This window comes from Sebastes fasciatus, chromosome 4, assembly GCF_043250625.1.
Source record: "Sebastes fasciatus isolate fSebFas1 chromosome 4, fSebFas1.pri, whole genome shotgun sequence".
In the NCBI taxonomy this organism is placed as follows: Eukaryota; Metazoa; Chordata; class Actinopteri; order Perciformes; family Sebastidae; genus Sebastes; species Sebastes fasciatus.
Genome location: NC_133798.1, coordinates 1470027 through 1490000, shown reverse-complemented (window position 1 = coordinate 1490000; position 19974 = coordinate 1470027). Strand labels below are relative to the sequence as shown.

Sequence of the window (19974 nt, the reverse complement as noted above, 5' to 3'; positions counted from 1 at the left end):
TTCTTCTTGTTCTTCTGCAGCTGCTCTTCAGAGAGAGAGAGAGAGAGAGAGAGAGAGAGAGAGAGAGAGAGAGAGAGAGAGAGAGAGAGAGAGAGAGAGAGAGAGAGAGAGAGAGAGAGAGAGAGAGAGAGAGAGAGAGAGAGAGAGAGAGAGAGAGAGAGAGAGAGAGAGAGAGAGAGAGAGAGAGAGAGAGAGAGAGAGAGAGAGAGAGAGAGAGAGAGAGAGAGAGAGAGAGAGAGAGAGAGAGAGAGAGAGAGAGAGTGAGAGAGAGTGAGAGTGAGTTAAAGAGTTAAAGAGTTAAAGAGTTGAACAGAGATCTTAAAGCGGAGCTGGCGTTAAACACAAAGACGGGAGCGATCTGAGCCTGAAGTCACCACTCCAACAAGGTACGAGATAGCCTGGCTCCTCACACAGCTCACACAGCTCACACTAACCCTCCTACCGAGCTGTACCGCCACGGTTCTCCTTCGGTTCTACCTGGGTTCTACCGGGTGTCGGTGGGGAACTTTCTCCACATATTCAGGCACTGAAGCGCAGCTTGTTTTTTCTTTAACTTTTTCTTCTCTTGACTTTTGTGGTTTATGCAACTTTGTGCAGCGACGTGTTGCAACGCTGCAGCTTCAGACATGGAGCCGGAGGTCTTGTGAGGAGGGCTGTTTTGACTCTCTTCTGTTAGTGTAACTGCTGACATGATGCTTCCTGAGGACGTTACTCACATTAATGACTTTATTAACAGCTATGTCGTCTGTTCTCTCTAGAATACATACATTATATTAACAGCTATTTCGTCTGTTCTCTCTAGAATACATACATTAGAGTTTCCCACAGGAACCTAGAATATGCATGTTGTTGCCTCCAGCTGTGATTTTAGCCACATTAAACCTACATGGCCGCCCTATGGTGTCTATAACAGGTCTAATAGAATAGAACAGGTAGGTGAGGTGTTTCTATATTGTTAGATTACAAAATAACTCGGTGCTTCTTTTGATGGTAAACACACACCAGACTATCAGTCTATCACCAGGCTTTCTTTTTCAACTTTTTCAGTGTTAAATTTCACTGAAGTCAAGATGATGATGATGATGGTTATGATGATGATGATGATGAGGATGATGATTATGATCCAGCCATGCCCTCACATTCCAGGAGGAGTTTCAGGCTGCTCTCACCTTGTGTGACTCCATAGTCCCTGAGCCAGTAGGGTTGGTCCGTAGCCATCTACCATCTGAGGTATAGTGTACCTGCCCACAGCAAGACAACGTGTGATAGCACGGCATCAGTGGTAGCTTTATGTGTGCTGTACTGCATTTTATAACACTACCCTAAAATAAACATTTCTGACCAATATAAAGTAGGCCGATAGCATACACCGATCAGCCAGAACATTATGAGCAGCTGCCTAATATTCAGTAGGTCCTCCTGACCCGTGGAGGCATGGACTCCACGAGACCTCTGAAGGTCTGCTGTGGTATCTGGCACCAAGCCTCAGTAGCAGATCCTTTAAGTCCTGGAAGTTGCGAGGTGGGGGGGGGGCCTCCGTGGATCGGACTTGTTTGTCCAGCACATCCCACAAATGATCCATTGGATTGAGATCTGGAGACTCTGGAGGCCGAGTCCACACCTCCAACTCGTTGCCATCCACATGATGTAAAAGAAAACGTGATTCCTCAGACCGGGCCACCTTCTTCCATTGCTCCGTGGTCCAGTTCTGATGCTCACGTGCCCATTGTAGGCCCTTTATGGCAGTGGACACGGGTCAGCATGGGCACCCTGACCGGTCCCCATACTCAACAAACTGCTCCTCACTGTGTGTTCTGACACCTTTCTATCAGAACCAGCATTAACTCTTTCAGCAGTTTGAGCTCCATATAGCTATATTTGACTTCAGAACATCTCTGACTACATACATGCTGAATATCAAACATTTTTACTGGATTCATTTAGAGATTTACCAAAGTAAAAGTCCCTAGAAGTGTATGATTTACCTTTGTCTCATGGTCTAGTGTTAAAAAAGTTAACAACAATTACAACAAATCGTAATTTCGAATCACATTACATATCGAATCGGCACCCAAGTATGGTGATAGTATTGAATCAGGAGATCGGTGGATCGTCCCAGCTCTAGCCACTAGTGGCCATAAAGTCCACAGAGTACCTTCCAACTCTCCCTGTATTTAACAGTAGGCCATGTAGGCTTCCTTTGTGACCACGGACTGATTCTAGGAGATCTCCCACTGGTTAGAGGAAGGAGAGGAAGAGCGACCTGGTGATATGACCTGGTGGAGTGTGAAACCTTGATATTCTCAGTTCTTCACTTTCACATTGAAAGTCAACAGCAGGGACTGCGAGTGTTCTACTGGCCTCCGTGTTGTTGGATCTGACCTCTGACTAAGAGCACACTGAGCTTCTCGGAGGCTGGATTTTCTGACTGTTTCAGATCAAGTGTGGAAGTCTGGGAATGTGAAAATTGGGTAGAGCTACAGTATGTAGAGGGAGAGGAAGGAGCGCTGTGATGAGGACAGAAGACGTTTCCACTACAGGGACCACCAGACATTTAGACCAGAAGATGGGATAAAACACTGAGAACATGTTAGCCATCAAGACCTCCTTTATTTATAGCTCTCTGTTATCTCACATCTCCTCAGCCCGTCAGAAGGCAATAACACACGCTGAAAGTGCACACACCCTGCTTTCTCCTGCTTTCTCCTGTCTGCAGTGTCACACACAGCGGTACGCAGCGGTATGCGGGGGCTAACCAGTGTTGGATGTTTTACAGTTGAGTCATACTCTGTCTCTCACTCTGCTGCCATGTCTTCTGAGCTCTGTGTATTTGCTTGTAACTTCTTGTTGTTACACTTGAGGGTTAAATCTGTGATGCACAACAGGATTTAGTTGACATCAGTGCACATCATGTGAGTGAATCTTCCTGCATGTACCAGCATGCTCATCCCGTTTAAACAGAAGCTGGCCTCTCGTTGATGGTGCTGTATATTATCTGTTTTGGGTCTGTGGTAAGCTGGGTTGTTGAGGTCGGGCTATACTACAGTATATATACTGACCATAGAACAGGCACTCAGCAGCTAGTGACATCACTTCCTGTATTTGAGCATCTGTTCCACTGGCTTTGACTCAGTGCAATCTCTCATTTAGGGTGCCTTTCTGAAGGAGCTAAATATGTTCCTGGGATTAAGTATCCATATTCTAAGATAAGTGAGTATATTATAGCACTCACTATTAGAATTTAAACCTTTCTAATTTTAACAAAGTTACACACCGATTCACAAAAAAACCCATCAGCTCTCACCAAGCTGATGACGAAGGCCGGCTGTTGCTTCGCCTCACGTTACCTTTGTCTTGGCCGACAAGTTGCCCTTGAGAACACCGCAAAGACGACAGCTGACGGCCAGTCAGCACATACGTTCTGCTCCTGGTGAGAGGGAATACCTCTCCACACCAGCAGGAGGCGGTAGTCTGTATTCATCATTCAAAAAGAGGAAGAGTGAGGACGGAGGATATACAAGCCGTTGTTATGATACGTACGTGAAACAAAGCGGCGTCTGTTGACCATTTTCACACCACTCTCACTCACCGCTGAGCTTCATTCCAGATGTTCATGTTGCTGTGAAGATATCTGTGTGTTGGAATGATCAGATGAGATGAAGATGAACAATGAGAAGAGTCTTCTGTGTGTCCTCTTGACTTTACTCATTGGCTTGTTTTCCTCACTTCTGTTTCTCTTCTCGTACACTGATTGGTTTAATCTGAACAACCAATCAGAGTGATTTCTCTCACCGACGGGCGCCGCCACTGATTCAACATGCTGAATCGGCCAAAAAAACTCAGACAGGGGCAGACTACAGCCGACGGTGAAGGACACACCGCCAAAACTAGACAGACGCTCACTGACGGCCCCAAACTGTCCATCAGCCGACCGTCGGGACCTTTTAACGTGACAGGAAGCCTCAAACTGACAACAAGGTCAGATGGGCATTGTACCTTGAAGGTCAAAAATTTGTAAAACTTTTTCAAAGTAGAGAAAAGCTTTTTTTTTTACGTGCATGATGTCACGTGAAAGAGAAACCAATGCACATTATGCAGTAGGCCCCACAATGTAGAGGCACAGCAGGAAGAGGGAGGACTTTGTGGCGCTTGCGTAGGTTGAGCAGCTTTCTTTGAATGAACTGGCGCCATCTTGTAGTACAGTATCCAGTTCTGACAACAAGTCCATGATGAGGGTTCCTGCCTCTCTGTAAAGATGACAGTTTGTGGTCCTGTTGGAACTATTTCTTACCGAGTGACTTCATCCAGTCTAATTATCTGTCAACTAGTGGTGACAACATGTGTTTTCCACACCCTGTGCAGCCGTGCTGTGTCAGTAGTTGTGCAGCTGTGCTGTGTCAGTAGTTGTGTCATTGTTAATGCCCAACTACGGGTGATATGGCAAAAATATCATGTCATGATTTTTGTTTTTCAGGCAGGATCACGATCCACGATTCTTATTCATGTGTTGTTATTGTTTAAAACATTGAGGGGACCCTGCCGTCCTCCATGTCACCTCTATGCCAGTCTGATCCAGGACTGTATGTTGAAGTACCTGAGATTTATTCTTTTACTTTTGTTTTTCAAGAATCGTGGAATTTCACTGGTATTGGTATCGGCTATTAGATTCTAGGGATGTAGTGATACCGGATCAGATATCGGGCCGACCCTAATAACTGGATTGGGGATCGGTGACAATGGGGCCGATCGATTCAGTTCAGTTCTATGTTTATATACCATATGTACATATACTGGAATTTTAATTGCTGTCTAAATTTTGACCAATTTGTTGGTTTACACTTGAATTGTAATTCCTGTTAATTTTGTAGATCTCTTACCAAGTTGCTGATGTAGGTTTCATTGTATTAATACAATTCAGTTCAAATGTATATGTAATTATTTGTTATATTTTGTTTTGCAAAGTTAAGAAAGCGATGTTTAAGTCCAGCCTGATGTTGCCTTACACACATAAAGAATGATCCCAGTCACTTCCACACAGTGAGGCATGCAGATTATTAATTAGGGTGCTTTTACATCAGGGACCCGGGCCCGGATCCGAGTACACCGGTCCCCAAAGTCCAGTTGGATTGATTAGTGTGAACGCTCCGTACCGTACTCGGGCACGGTTTGTTGATCCATACTCTAGTCCACTTGAAAAGGTGGTCTGGAGTACGGTTCATGTGTCCTCGGGTACGGTTCACATCAGGTGTGAAAGCCGACCGTACCAAAACACGGAAGTGGACCGCTAGTTAACGCTAGCAGTCAGCAAGTAGTTTTGAAAGGGCAGACTGTTTGGAACGCCACCGGTCTCATCCGAAATCTGTACTTGTTAGGGCTGTAACGATTCATCTACCACATCGATTTATATTCCTACGATCCAACTATATCAATAGGTACTCTGCAAGTTGTCCTTCACGGGAGACGTATATCGATATAAAATCAATTTGAAACGCAAATATCGATTGTATGGATACTAAGGATTTGCACCTTGTATTTAAGGACGACAAACGTTATATGAAAGTGTTTTTTAGCACTTTTATTAGTAAAGAAATGTTAAACGTTAATCCGGTTCACTCTCCAGTCATGCACCAGCATGCCAGCTCTGCCCTCTGCAGCGCGAGCACGCATCTATGGCGTGCATGCAGATGAACGGAGCAATGGACTCCTCGCTCGCTCACCCGGTAGCGGCGTGGAGGGAGGCGATCATCGGTCTGCGTGTGCTGCTGGCGCTGTGGAGCAAAGCAGCCGGTCGGCAGAGTTTCAGGCTCTATCAATCACCTGAAGACAGCGGCTTCACCCACCGGCTCTTTCCCCGTGCGCTGTCGTATTTCATTCAGAGAAAATGACTTTCCTTTCCCCGTCATGATATCTACGTGAACGCAGCATCAGCCTCACGTATCCAGCCGGAGAGCAGACGGTCCGTGAGGCAAATTATCACGACGGGAGTAAAGTAAAAAACAAAACAGAAACTCGACTAACGTTAGTCTAACGTAGTTTTAACATGTTGTTCCAGATGTCCAGATGTTTTCATGTATGAAAAGAGTCCAAATGAACCCTGTAGGTGGACTACTGGATTACTATCAGCAGATTATTAACCAGCGTTTGTAGAGGAATGATTCTGTCCCAAGCTGTCTGATCACTATCAGCTGTAGATCACTATCAGCTGGTTGATCACTATCAGCTGTCTGATCACTATCAGCTGTTGATCACTATCAGCTGGTTGATCACTATCAGCTGTCTGATCACTATCAGCTGTCTGATCACTATCAGCTGGTTGATCACCATCAGCTGTTTGAGCTCTATCAGCTGTTGATCACCATCAGCTGTTTGATCACTATCAGCTGTTGATCACTATCAGCTGTTTGATCTCTATCAGCTGTTGATCACCATCAGCTGTTTGATCACTATCAGCTGTTGATCACTGTTGATCACTATCAGCTGTTTGATCACTATCAGCTGTTGATCACTATCAGCTGTTTGATCACTATCAGCTCTTGATCACTATCAGCTGTTGATCACTATCAGCTGTTTGATCACTATCAGCTGTTGATCTCTGTATTATTGATTTACGGTTTATATTGAAAATGAGGACAGAAGATGCAGATTAAACCACTGTTCATTTAACTTGAATAGAATTTGGTTTATTATATTTAGTGTTAAATATTGCACTGCCTTGTATCTTGAGAACTGAATCAGCAGGTCCTGCAGTTGCACTTTTTTATTATTTTCTAATAAAAGCTGTATGTATTTGCCATTAATCGTTGTGTACTTGTTTACATCCATTATTAATTTATCCCTGATTCCCTTACAAGAAAGACTTTGAGGAATCCTGACCTGCTCTGTCCAGTATCACATATTTATTTCACAGTCACACTGACTGAATTATTGGCAAAAATGTTACTTTATTGATTTTAAATCATTGAATCGTATCGCTCTAGATGAGCCAGATATCGTCCTTGAATCGTATCAGAACCATGGAAATCGTACCGTATCGCTGTAAAAACGTATCGTTACACCCCTAATATATGTGTGCAGCATGCGCCATAAAGCAGGAAGGCAGGCGAGAGGGTCCCTAAATATAGACAATAGTAGGTGATGTTTGTTATTTTATTTAGCTGATTTAATGGTCTGCGTCCGAAGAACGAGAGCTGCTCAGCTGCTCAGCAGGCAGAGTGGGACAGTGGGGGGGGGGGACAGAGTGCATATTTTCACATCAAACTCTGTGAAATAACGGTTTATTTCAACCAAACCAGAGTTGTTGGTTGTTGGGAAGACTAACGCTGATGGTTTTGGTGAGTTTCATTTTGTTTCTGTCCAGTTTGAAAGAAGTGTTTTCGATGCTCTGCCACTAGAACAGCTGATCTCAACATAAACGAATACACATGGATGATGACGCAGGAGTATTCGGGTACGGAACCACTTTACTAATGTGAAAGGAGCGGAGATGGGGGGGAATCGTACTCAGGCACGATACGAATCAATCATACCTAATAAAACGCCCTAACACAATGGTATCGGATCGGTACTCGGTATCGGCCGATACTAAAAGCCCAGGTATCGCTATAGGTATCGGTATCGGGACTGAAAATGTTGGATAGGTGGCTCCCTAGTGAATTTCTGGTATGGTGACATCCCATAATTTAAGCTCTCTATGGGACATATGAAGTGAGCAACAGAAGGAGCGCTTTGAATCTCAGATTTATTTGACATTTACTGGTATGAAAATGTTCTGGATTAGACTAGTACTAGTAGACTAGTAGAGGTGGGGCACACAGATCCGTGCAGATTTTCATGCAGTGATTCACTGGAATCCCGTCACTGTGTTACACTGTTGTGCTCTGTTGTTAGGTTGTGCCACTTGCCAAGTGCTCTGCAAGGAGAGACACTAAGTAGCAGTTGTGGGTGGTCACGTTATAGTAATGTCACTTCACCCAGGTCTGAAAAACAAACTGAATTATTATTCATTCTGTTTGCTGTTATGTCTTGTAATGATCTACCACTGTATATGTCAAATGAAAATCCATTTATTAGATATAGAATATTGTTTTTATAGTCATAAAAACCAGGAATACAAATTCTATTTGTATTCATTATGTTTATAATGTTTGAAACAGTATTTCAGATCAATGCACATCATTCAACATAAATCTAGAGGACCATAATTAAAAAGCAGATAACAAGTAACTGCTGATAGAAGTCATTTAATGGGTGTTTGGAAGAAGATGACTGAGTTGTCTGATCTTTATGTACAGGGCGCTCCAAAGGGGTAGCAAAGGCCCAGTTCCTTTGTGTCTTCAGTCAGGGGTAGTTAGGGGTCTCAGGGTCTCAGACTTCAGTCAGGGGTAGTCAGGGGTCTCAGGGTCTCAGGGTCTCAGACTTCAGTCAGGGGTAGTCAGGGGTCTCAGGGTCTCAGGGTCTCAGACTTCAGTCAGGGGTAGTTAGGGGTCTCAGGGTCTCAGACATCAGTCAGGGGTAGTTAGGGGTCTCAGGGTCTCAGACTTCAGTCAGGGGTAGTTAGGGGTCTCAGGGTCTCAGACACTGTAAGATGGGAGATACAATTAGACAACACTGAAGTTTATAAGCTGTAAGAAAAAGTTGAGATTAACACTAAAGATCAGAGGTAGAAAAAGAAAATGAAAGAAAGTAGGGCTGTCAAAGTTAACGTGATAATAACGCATTAAAGCAGATTTGTTAGAATGCCACGATTTTCTTTAATGCAGCTTGTGATTTTTAGGTTGTAGCGAGCTCAGTTTTAAAACTAGAGAGAAGATATCATATGAATCTAGTACACCTAATGAATCCATCGGTACCAACCATACATGTTGGCGAGGAAAAACTGTCATGTCCATTTTCAAAGGGGTCCCTTGACCTCTGACCTCCAGATCAGTGAATGTAAATGGGTTCTATGGGTACCCACGAGTCTCCCCTTTACAGACATGCCCACTTTATGATAATTACATGCAGTTTGGGGCAAGTCATAGTCAAGTCAGCACACTGACACACTGACAGCTGTTGTTGCCTGTTGGGCTGCAGTTTGCCATGTTATGATTGGAGCATATTGTTTTATGCTAAATGCAGTACCTGTGAGGGTTTCTGGACAATATCTGTCATTGTTTTGTGTTGTTCATTGATATAGTTGTTCCGATACCAGTATTGGAAATGCGTCCAATACTCGCCAAAATTTGGTATGGAGTATTGGTGAATACGCCAGTGTATGCACCGATCCGACACCATCATTTATTATCCCAGGAAAAAATAAATTTGTTTAACTGGAAATCAATTCTTCTTTGCCGCTCCAAAACAGCAGCCTTCACTGTGCTGTCGCCCTGGAGGTATCATGGCTGCCACTGGCTTCTACTGTTTGAGAGCAGCGAAGAAGAACTGATAGCAGGTAGTTTGTCACGTGATGATAGCAAACCAGTGTGGTCCTAGTGGAACGGTAGTCAGAGCGAGGAAAATGTCAGCGGTTTTCACAGAGGAAAATCCAACAAGTAAAACGGCGATATGTCCAGTATGTAACTAATTAGAACCCAGGCTGTCCACTGAGGAGACAGCTAAGAGAATATGTAATAATTATTTATTCCTAGCTTCATTTATTTATGTTCTTTCTAACTGACAAACTGAATAATAAAATTATATTAATGAAATCACTCTCTGTATGTATTTGTTCATGTTTTACAAAGAGTTTAACGTGAGCCAGGCCATACAGCAAATCATATCACATCCACATGGTCAGTAGTAAACAGCTGTTTAATTATAATAATAATAATAATAATAATAATAATAATAATAATAATAATAATAATGAGAAGAAGAATAAGAATAACGCTATAATTTTTTTTATCATGGTGGTATCGGATCGGTACTCAGTATTGGCCAGTACTGCAAGTTCAGGTATCGGTATCGGGAAGGAATAAATGGTATCGGAACATCTCTAGTAACTGATTTCCAATAATAAATATATACATACATTTACATAAAGCAGCATATTTGTCCAATCCCATGTTGATAAGAGTATTAAATACTTAACAAATCTCCCTTTAAGGTACATTTAGAACAGATAAAACGTGTGATTAATTTGCGATTAATCACAATTAACTATTGACAATCGTGTGATTGATCACGATTAAATATTCTAATGGATTAATAGTCCTTAAAATGAGTAAAGTGCACATACATGTTCCTGTGGAGAGCCTGGTAACAGTGTTTTGTATGGAACGTGGACATTGGCGTGTGGCTGCAGCAGGAATAGAGAGAATTACAGTACAATTTGGTGATTGGTCAAATTCTCCCGTCACAGGCTAGATGTTCTAAAGCCTGAGAACAGAGCCATATGGAGGAGCAGAAGACTAGTTTTCTCTCAGAACACTTGAATTACAAAATGCTGAAAGGTTATTATGAGATTTTTGCCCAATGATGCTGTAAACAGTCTACCTACTGAAGCTTTAAATCTGCAGATATTTCCAAAGAAAACAACTGAAAGACATGCGTCTGCTCCGTGATGTTAGAAAGGTGCCTCAGTAAATAAGATAATGTCTCAGCATGTTAGAACTGTTGAAAGTTTTCTATTTGAGACTTCTTTGTGAAGGAGAAGAGTTGGCACTGTCAGCAGCTATCTTTAATCACAGTGATAATTACGTGGCCTCACAGGACTGCCGGGAGATCTGATGAGTCATATCCTACAGGGATGCCACTAATCACACCCCTGTGTGTGTGTGTGTGTGTGTGTGTGTGTGTGTGTGTATAATTATGTTTGCAACAGTAATTGCTTAGCATATCTCTGCATCTCCACTGTAAACGCTCTTTGTGTTGGTATAAAGGCTGTTGTGGTTGAGTGGCAGCTAAAGCCTGACTGGTCACATGTGAGCATGACTTTGTCTGGAGCACTGGCTCCCACGCTTTTATTAACATAATCCCTGAAAATACACGCCCTACTCCCTGGCAACCCAAGTTATCAAAGGTAAACACACAACGTACAACACCTCTGAGTTGAAAGGAACCGTACACTCCGATCAGTCTGGAGTCGCTCTAAACTCTGCTAGAGCTTGTAGTGTATTTAAGATTTGATTTGAAGTGAACACACAAAACTGATCCTGCGCTATGGCAACTGTTCCTATAGGAAAGTTAAATCATCCACTTCTAGGGACTTTTACTTTGGAAAATATCTAAATTAATCCAGTAGGAATGTTTGATTTTCAGCATGTATGTAGTCAGAGATGTCCTGAAGTCAAATATATCAGGATCATTATCAGGAATTATTTATAAAAAAATTTCCAGCAACCCAAAATCAAAGAATAAAGACATTTCCCTCACAGACTAGTGGGATTTTCTTTTTACTTTATAAGGGACATGTAATGTTTTATACTTCTGGTGAATTTAATCCATCAATCTGATTTCCATAGATGTATTTTGTATATACAGTTCCCTTTGTTAACACCTTATTTTGAAAAGTGGACGTAGTCCCACGTGTCTACTTCCTCTAACTTCTCCAAGGTGGTCTCTAGCTCTCCCGTCAGCTCCGTTCTCTTTATCCATCCATGGTCAGCTCCATCGGGGCCGTTTCAATGCAGAGAACACAAATGTCAGTATATGGGTGCTGTACAGTTGTAGCGTCGGCCTGTTTGACCACGGAGATGAGAGCGAAGGCCGGCTCCACCGCCACGTTACTGCCATACGATAATGTTTCCTGTCCGTGACAGAGTTAGCATGCAGCTTTAGCCGTGATGTTTAGCTCTGCTTTTCCTGCAATGTGTGAAACCCAAAGGGTTTCCATCCTTACTGGATGTGTAGTGTTTACCACGCTGGATTTAACATGGGAGGGTGCAGGTCGTATCCACGACGACCCTCCAACGTTTTAGACTTTCTCGTTTCAGCTGGCTGAGGTTTGAGAGAGAGAGAGAGAGAGAGAGAGAGAGAGAGAGAGAGAGAGAGAGAGAGAGAGAGAGAGAGAGAGAGAGAGAGAGAGAGAGAGAGAGAGAGAGAGAGAGAGAGAGAGAGAGAGAGAGAGAGAGAGAGAGAGAGAGAGAGAGAGAGAGAGAGAGAGAGAGAGAGAGAGAGAGAGAGAGAGAGAGAGAGAGAGAGAGAGAGAGAGAGAGAGAGAGAGAGATGCTAACAAACCCATTCTGACAGCTCTGAAATCACAAAGGCTGCCACTGGCTCACACACTGGCAGGAAGATATGCTGAGAGAAGTGTTAGGACTGTTTAATGCTGCATTACTCCTTCAGTACATATGACTCCACAGTTGTATTGTAACATTTAATCATCAAGTGATGGGGAAGTTAAACTGAGACTTTCCTTAGAAAAGCTCTGCTCTCCTGCAGGGAATGAGACTCTGTGATGACATGTGCTGTTTATTACTTTGACATAGAGTGTTGCAGAAATACACAATTGGTGCATTTCAGAATGTTGGTCAAGTGGGTGAGCAGGTCAGGCAATAAACAGCTCAGCTCAGTCCTGTATGTAAGGATCGCACCACAGTTTCCATCCTCTTTGGCTGAAGGTGTGAAACTGGTGAACTCATCTGTGTGCAGGCTGCACATAGGTTTAACACCACCACTGTAACAACCTGTTCTCACTCCCAACTTGTCAAATACTGCCTCTTGGTAAGTGCCCCTCGTCATTGGATACCGGCACCCTTCAGCGACGCAACAGGCTTTCAACGAACTCCAATGTAAACCCATTTGCGCCGTTTTTCGATGGTCAGAGCAAGTGACATAGTATTACGAGAGTAGGCGTCCGCTTAAGGTTGGCGGGTGGAGTGGTGGATGGGTCAAACAAACAGAGCTTTCAACCAGGAGACCGCTTTTTGTGGCCCGTGTGAAACTAACAGTGACCGTGACTTATTTTGTCACGTCATTCATTGGTCACGTGAGTCGTTAGGTAGTCGCTAGTCACATCATATGAGTCGTTAGGTAGTCACATAGTCACGTGAGTCTTTAGGTAGTAATAGTCACTGTGAGTCTTTAGGTAGTACTAGTCACGTGAGTCTTTAGGTAGTAGCTAGTCACGTGACTCTTTAAGTAGTCGCTAGTCATGTGACTCTTTAGGTAGTCGCTAGTCACGTGGTTGTTAGGTAGTAATCGCTAGTCACGTGAATTGTTAGTCACTCACTAGTCACGTGAGTCTTTAGGTAGTCTCTAGTCACGTGAGTCATTAGGTAGTTGCAAGTCACGTGACTCTTTAGGTAGTCGCTAGTCACTTGACTCTTTAGGTAGTCGCTAGTCACGTGACTCTTTAGGTAGTCGCTAGTCACGTGAGTCGTTAGGTAATTGCTAGTCACGTAAATTGTTAGTCACTCGGTAGCCATGTGAGCCGTTACAATCAAGTCAAAAACATTAACCACGACAGTTGCCTAAACTTAAGTTCCTGTGACAATGGAAATTTATTTTAGCTCTGACCACGAGGCAGTATTTGATGATGTGGATGATACCAAAATTCTGAATTTGATACGATACCTTGCCTAAATATCTCTATACCGATATTGAAACGATACCACAGCAAAAAATCTAAAACATCGGGAAAAGTAATGGTAAAATAACACTTTAACATGTTACAGAGACACACGGTAAAATAATACTTTAACATGTTACAGAGACACACGGTAAAATAATACTTTAACACGTTACAGAGACACACGGTAAAATATCACTTTAACACGTTACAGAGACACATGGTAAAATACCACTTTAACACGTTACAGAGACACATGGTAAAATACCATTTTAACACGTTACAGATACACACGGTAAAATAATACTTTAACATGTTACAGAGACACACGGTAAAATAATACTTTAACATGTTACAGAGACACACGGTAAAATAATACTTTAACACGTTACAGAGACACGGTAAAATAATACTTTAACATGTTACAGAGACACACGGTAAAATAATACTTAAACAAGTTACAGATACACACGGTAAAATAATACTTTAACACGTTACAGAGACACACGGTAAAATAATACTTTAACATGTTACAGAGACACAGGTAAATTAATACTTTAACATGTTACAGAGACAAACGGTAAAATAATACTTTAACATGTTACAGAGACACACGGTAAAATAACACTTTAACACATTACAGAGACACACGGTAAAATAATACTTTAACACGTTACAGAGACACACGGTAAAATAATACTTTAACACGTTACAGAGACACACGGTAAAATAATACTTTAACACGTTACAGAGACACACGGTAAAATACCACTTTAACACGTTACAGAGACACAGGGTAAAATACCACTTAAACACATTACAGAGACACACGGTAAAATAATACTTTAACATGTTACAGAGACACACGGTAAAATAACACTTTAACACGTTACAGAGACACAGGATAAAATATCACTTTAACACGTTACAGACACACATGGTAAAATACCACTTTAACACGTTACAGATACACACGGTAAAATAATACTTTAACATGTTACAGAGACACACGGTAAAATAACACTTTAACACGTTACAGAGACACAGGATAAAATATCACTTTAACAAGTTACAGAGACACATGGTAAAATACCGCTTTAACACGTTACAGAGACACATGGTAAAATACCATTTTAACACGTTACAGATACACACGGTAAAATAATACTTTAACACGTTACAGAGACACACTGTAAAATGATACTTTAACATGTTACAGAGACACACGGTAAAATAACACGTTACAGAGACACACGATAAAATAATGCTTTAACACGTTACAGAGACACAGGGTAAAATGATACTTTAACATGTTACAGAGACACACGGTAAAATAATACTTTAACATGTTACAGAGACACACGGTAAAATAATACTTTAACATGTTACAGAGACACACGGTAAAATAACACGTTACAGAGACACACGGTAAAATAACACTTTAACACATTAAAGATACACGCGGTAAATTAATACTTTAACACGTTACAGAGTGACTCCATCCTCCTGGTTATCACTGCAGTTTACTTTTTGACCGCTTGCTTCCACCGGCAGTAAAGTTATAACTTCCTGCTCCTAAGTGATCCCAATCGTGATGGCGTACTCTAAAGCACAGCGCTGCACACACACACACACACACACACACACACACACACACACACACACACACACACACACACACACACTCACACGGCCCCGCGGTCGCACATTGATGCAACTCACAGCTCCTATTTAAACACTGTCATTCTTAAAGTACCGGTACTAATAAAACGGGGTATTGTACTGTTTTTAACAGCAGGGTATCATGATACCTTTCTAGTATCGGTAAACCGTGTAACACTGGTAGGAGTGTTTTTCGCTAGCCAAAGTTAGCATCCCAATTAATATCACAGTTAATGTGGTAGCTTCTGCCACTAGCTTATGAATGTGTGTGTGAATTGGTGAATGCTGACTTGACTACAATTTCCGTCCTCTAGGGATAAATGTGGGGTGAAACATGTATGGAAATATTTGCCACAGTTAGTGGGGCCAGAGGGGGGTTCAGAGGGGGGTTCAGAGGGGGGGCCAGAGGAGGGTTCAGAGGGGGGGCCAGGCTTAATAATGCAGGGGCACCTGATGTTTATCTCGGACATTTGAAGTACCACAGCTGACACATTTTCCTTCTGTTTCGGCTGCACAGGAAATATTTCGCTGTCTATTTTTAGGCACTTGACAGGCACAACTAAAAACAGCATGGACCCAGAAAATCAATGTACATTGATGGCTGGGGACTGAACTGTGACCAGCACTGTGGTCTTGCAGCAGCAGCAGCAGTAACAGCAGCAGTAACAGCAGCAGTGTGACCATGGCTGTAGCTGCAATGGCCTGTTGTGATAAGGCCCCGGCCTGCTGCCACTTCATGTTTGCAGCCGGTGGAAGTGAGTGACACTGCAGCTCGGCGTGCAGCAGAGTGGAACGGCTGCTGTTCACCACAGCTGAAAGCAGGAGGTTGGTTTGGATTAGCAGCTGCTGTGCTCCTCTGTCTCCCTCCCTCTGCTCCTTCCTTCCACTCTGTATCTCTCTCCCTTTCTCTTTCTGTCTCCCCTTCTCCGTCTCATTCCTTCCATACCAGACATAACTTCTGGCCAGCTGAGTTTGTCTCCAGCCTCTCGCTGTACTTCTCTGTAAAAGAACAGCCAGAGTCAGCATTCAGTTGTATAACACATAATTACAACAAGTTGTGGAAACATAGCCCCCTCTCTGTTCCTTTCACCACAACCAAGTGTGTGTGTGTGTGTGCGCGCACACATTTTTGCATGCACAAATGTGGCTAAGCAGCCTTTATGTATGTCTAACTCAGAGTGGTGTTGTGTGTTTTGACCAAGAGCTAAGCAAATTTTCACCTCGCTTTACTCACGCTAGTTGGACCGCCGGGATCATTTGTGTTCATTTGCGCTAGATGCGTCGAAGAGGAGGAGGAGCTTGTCTCCATAGATACCAACAACTTTTCTTTCTGCAATTTCCTCCATAAGCCATGGCAGAAATAACCACTGTTGCTGCTTTGTACATGTTGAGGAAGTCCCAGATATGTCAGAAAACCAAACGCCGCCATGTCTGGGTTCATAACGTCACCCGATAGCGAGCTGTATTCACATACAGTGACATCACACTGACTGTATCTAGCAGCCACACGTAGCTACTGCGGTATGAACCCAAAATAAACAGATTGTGCTGTGATTTAATATCAATAAACAGATCAAAAGGATGCCGAAATAACAACACAATAATGCCGATTAGTAAAATGTCTGAATTCATGCTTTGTCAGGTCCGTTACCATGACGACAAGCAGACAACTTTTAAAATACTTGTTTTCTGAATGGAGTTTGGATGGATCAGTGCCAGGCTATGCAGCTGCTCCATCAGCACTCAGCATAAAGTCATCTAGGCATAAATACGGCAACGATGTTGTTGTCCGTCTGTGGTTTCTACACAGAGTTTGGTCCGATCTCTGTACAGATATGAGGTACTATCGTAGCTCTGGGTGACCACAGACACATACAAGATTTATTTCCTCCATTTCTGATTCATCAATGTCAGGACGTCAGTGACGCTAGGAGGACAATCTCAACACTGATAGTTTCGCGACACAGCGTCACACAAATCTTTCGCTGAAGTTGCAATATTTCAACTCTGTGATTATGCGAATGAAGCAATTTTTGCGTGTTTGTGTCGCGTCGCTTGACGCAAGTTTGTGTCTATTAGAATTAGAATTAAAGGCCTGTCTCTAATATAAGCCTGCTTCCAGTAAAGCTGCTACTAGGCTTGGGCGGTATTACGGTGGAGAAGAGTATTAAGAAATCCTGATGGAATGATTTTCAATAACGTCATAAATACGTCTCTCTTTCTATGATGTATTGATGTGATGTATTGTAGGCACAACACGCGCCATCAGCCCGTCTGTACTGGTCGAACAGACAGTTGATCTGAGAAAGATGGCGACTACGATAATGTTTGATATGACAACAACTACTGTCCATCGCATGTTTTTTTGTCTTTGAAGCTTGATGTGTTTCTACTGGGCAGTTAGTCCACATCAGTGGCTTGGCTCTTTATACGTATAGATCTTGCCACACCTCATTGAGTATATCTATATATCTATATCTCTATGTATATACATATATTATTATAAAGTACATGTCGGTATAATGATAACAGGTGTGTTTGTTGAAGTGTTCTGAGCTCAGCTGAGTTGCTGATGTCAGCAAGAACTCTGTTGTCCCGCTGCCTCGTCCTGTTCTGTCTGTGTGTACTGAGGTCAACGCGCCACGTTAGAACTCCTGACAACACCAGTTTGAAAAGTCCATATCGGCTGATAAGAAGTTTCAGTCAGGGTTTTGTGAACACTATGCTCTCTAATGTTCCTCCTCCTCCTACTCCTCCTCTTCCTCCTCCTCCTCCTCCTCTACCTCAGGTCATGTCTCTTCAGGCTATCTTAAGCTCCTGTCTCTCAGCACAGGCGATGGACACTGCCATCTTAAGTGGCCTGCCTGTTATCATGGAACTCTGGCTGCCCTAAAGTCTGCTTAGCTTCCACATGCAGATGCCAGCACACATAATAGCAGTTACATTGGTACAGATACAGATACAGATACAGAGAGCTTTATTTATCCCCGAAGGGCAATTCAGTTTCTGCAGTCCACCGAAACATATACACACATTCATACTGCACAATCATCATTGACAGAGGGAACACAGTAGGTGGCATATGGGTAGAATGGGTACATTCAGTTACACACACACACACACACACACACACACACACACACACACACACACACACACACACACAACACACACACAGTTCAGATGGCCTTGCCGGTAGTCTGTGTCCATGTGTGGTAATGATTGCAGCGGCTTCCTGTAACAGGGCAGAGTTTAGTTGCTTTAAGTTGGTTCTGGGGTCATGCCTGTTCACGATGGAACAGTTGAGACAGTGCTAATGACCTATTTATACCATCCTGGCCCAGATTGCATCTGGAGTGTCTCTGTACAAACATTTCTTCACACCAGTATTCGTAGATAGACGAAGGGATGAAGCCTGTGGAACAGTAACCTCCATGTGCATGCTGCTAGTCTCAGACACCTGACTACCTGTGATCTTGGTTTTAGTTCCGATTTAGAATAGAGCCCGACCCATGCTGGAGAGTTTACCGATTAGGGATGCACCGATACCACTTTTTTTCAGACCGAGTACAAGTACTTCCATTTGGGTACTCGCCGCTACCGAGTACCGATACGAGTACTTCTCTGTACCAAAAGACCCTCGTTAACAGCCAGCTGGAGGGTGTGAGTGACACACGGCAGGCTGGGGAGTCCCGCATACGAGGCGGTGCGCCGCCACCGGCTCTAGGTTGGCTTAGAAGGGCTCGGGGCGAAGGTGGCTCGCGGCCGCAGCTCTACAGCGCTCCACGCCTGGACCTCATCGCACCGTGGACAAAGGGCTCGCTGCACCCTCTCTCCCTGCCGGGGAGGAACGGGGCCCCCTGCTCCCGGTGCGACTGTCCAGCAGGCTCGGCCCACGTAAAAGGCGCGAGGGGACCAAGGAGTCTAACGCATGCGTGAGTCAGAGGGTGCAAGCAAAACCCCGTCGCGCAATGAAAGTGAGGGCTGGCGTGCGCCGACTGAGGTGGGATCCCGGCATCAGGGGGGTCGGGCGCACCACCGGCCCGTCTCGCCCGCACCGTCGGAGAGGTGGAGCGTGAGGACCCGAAAGATGGTGACGAGAGGTTAACGTCACGCTGCCTTAAAGTGGTATCGGTGCCGTTGAAGTACATGAGCACAGTATCGGACCAGATACCCGATACTGGTGTCGGTATCGGTGCATCCCTACGAGATATGCATACTTGAGAATAAATGTCACTGAAATTAGTTTAAATCAAAACTAACACTCCCAAACAAATGTGTTAGTTACTACTCTGTCTGTGGCTCTCAGCATTAAGCCCCATTGGTTCCTTCTGAAGACACACCACAATAGTTGTAGTTGAGTATCTAGAGGGAGTAGCTAATGGAGATTTAAATAAACAGGGCTGTCAAAGTTAACGTGATAATAACACGCTAACTCAAATTAGTTTTAACGCCACTGATTTCTTTCACACATTAACACAACTAGTGATTTTTAGGTTGTAGCAGCTCAGTTTTAAAGCTAGAGTGAAGATACTGGTATCATAGGAAACTAAAAAACCTGATGACTCCATCGGTACCAACCATGTCATACTAGCTTGTAGGAGGAGCGGAAGAGGCTAAACAACGCTCCAAACGTACGGTAAAGGAAAAACTGGCAGAGCTATTTTCAAAGGGTTGGGCTGCAGTTTGCCATGTTATGATTGGAGCATATTGTTTTATGCTAAATGCAGTACCTGTGAGGGTTTCTGGACAATATCTGTCATTGTTTTGTGTTTTAATTAATTTACAATAATAAATATATACATACATTTGCATAAAGCAGC

The 19974-nt window shown here is 43.3% G+C and overlaps 1 protein-coding gene and 1 long non-coding RNA gene across 14 annotated transcripts in view; one reads left to right on the top strand and one right to left on the bottom strand.

The window, feature by feature from the left end:
* The window catches only part of LOC141766914 (uncharacterized), a 42124-nt gene extending 42111 nt beyond the window's left edge, over positions 1 to 13 (bottom strand). The window contains exon 1 of the long non-coding RNA XR_012593708.1: positions 1 to 13. This exon is cut by the window's left edge and continues 143 nt beyond it. This is a non-coding gene — a long non-coding RNA (uncharacterized LOC141766914).
* A 215-nt stretch (positions 14 to 228) lies between these two features.
* Positions 229 to 19974, top strand: part of LOC141766908 (uncharacterized) — a 155341-nt gene continuing 135595 nt past the window's right edge. For all 13 annotated transcript variants that reach the window (XM_074634091.1, XM_074634090.1, XM_074634088.1 and 10 more), the window contains exon 1: positions 229 to 386. The gene's annotated coding sequence lies outside the window, so the exon portion shown is untranslated. The remainder of the gene's footprint in view (positions 387 to 19974) is intronic.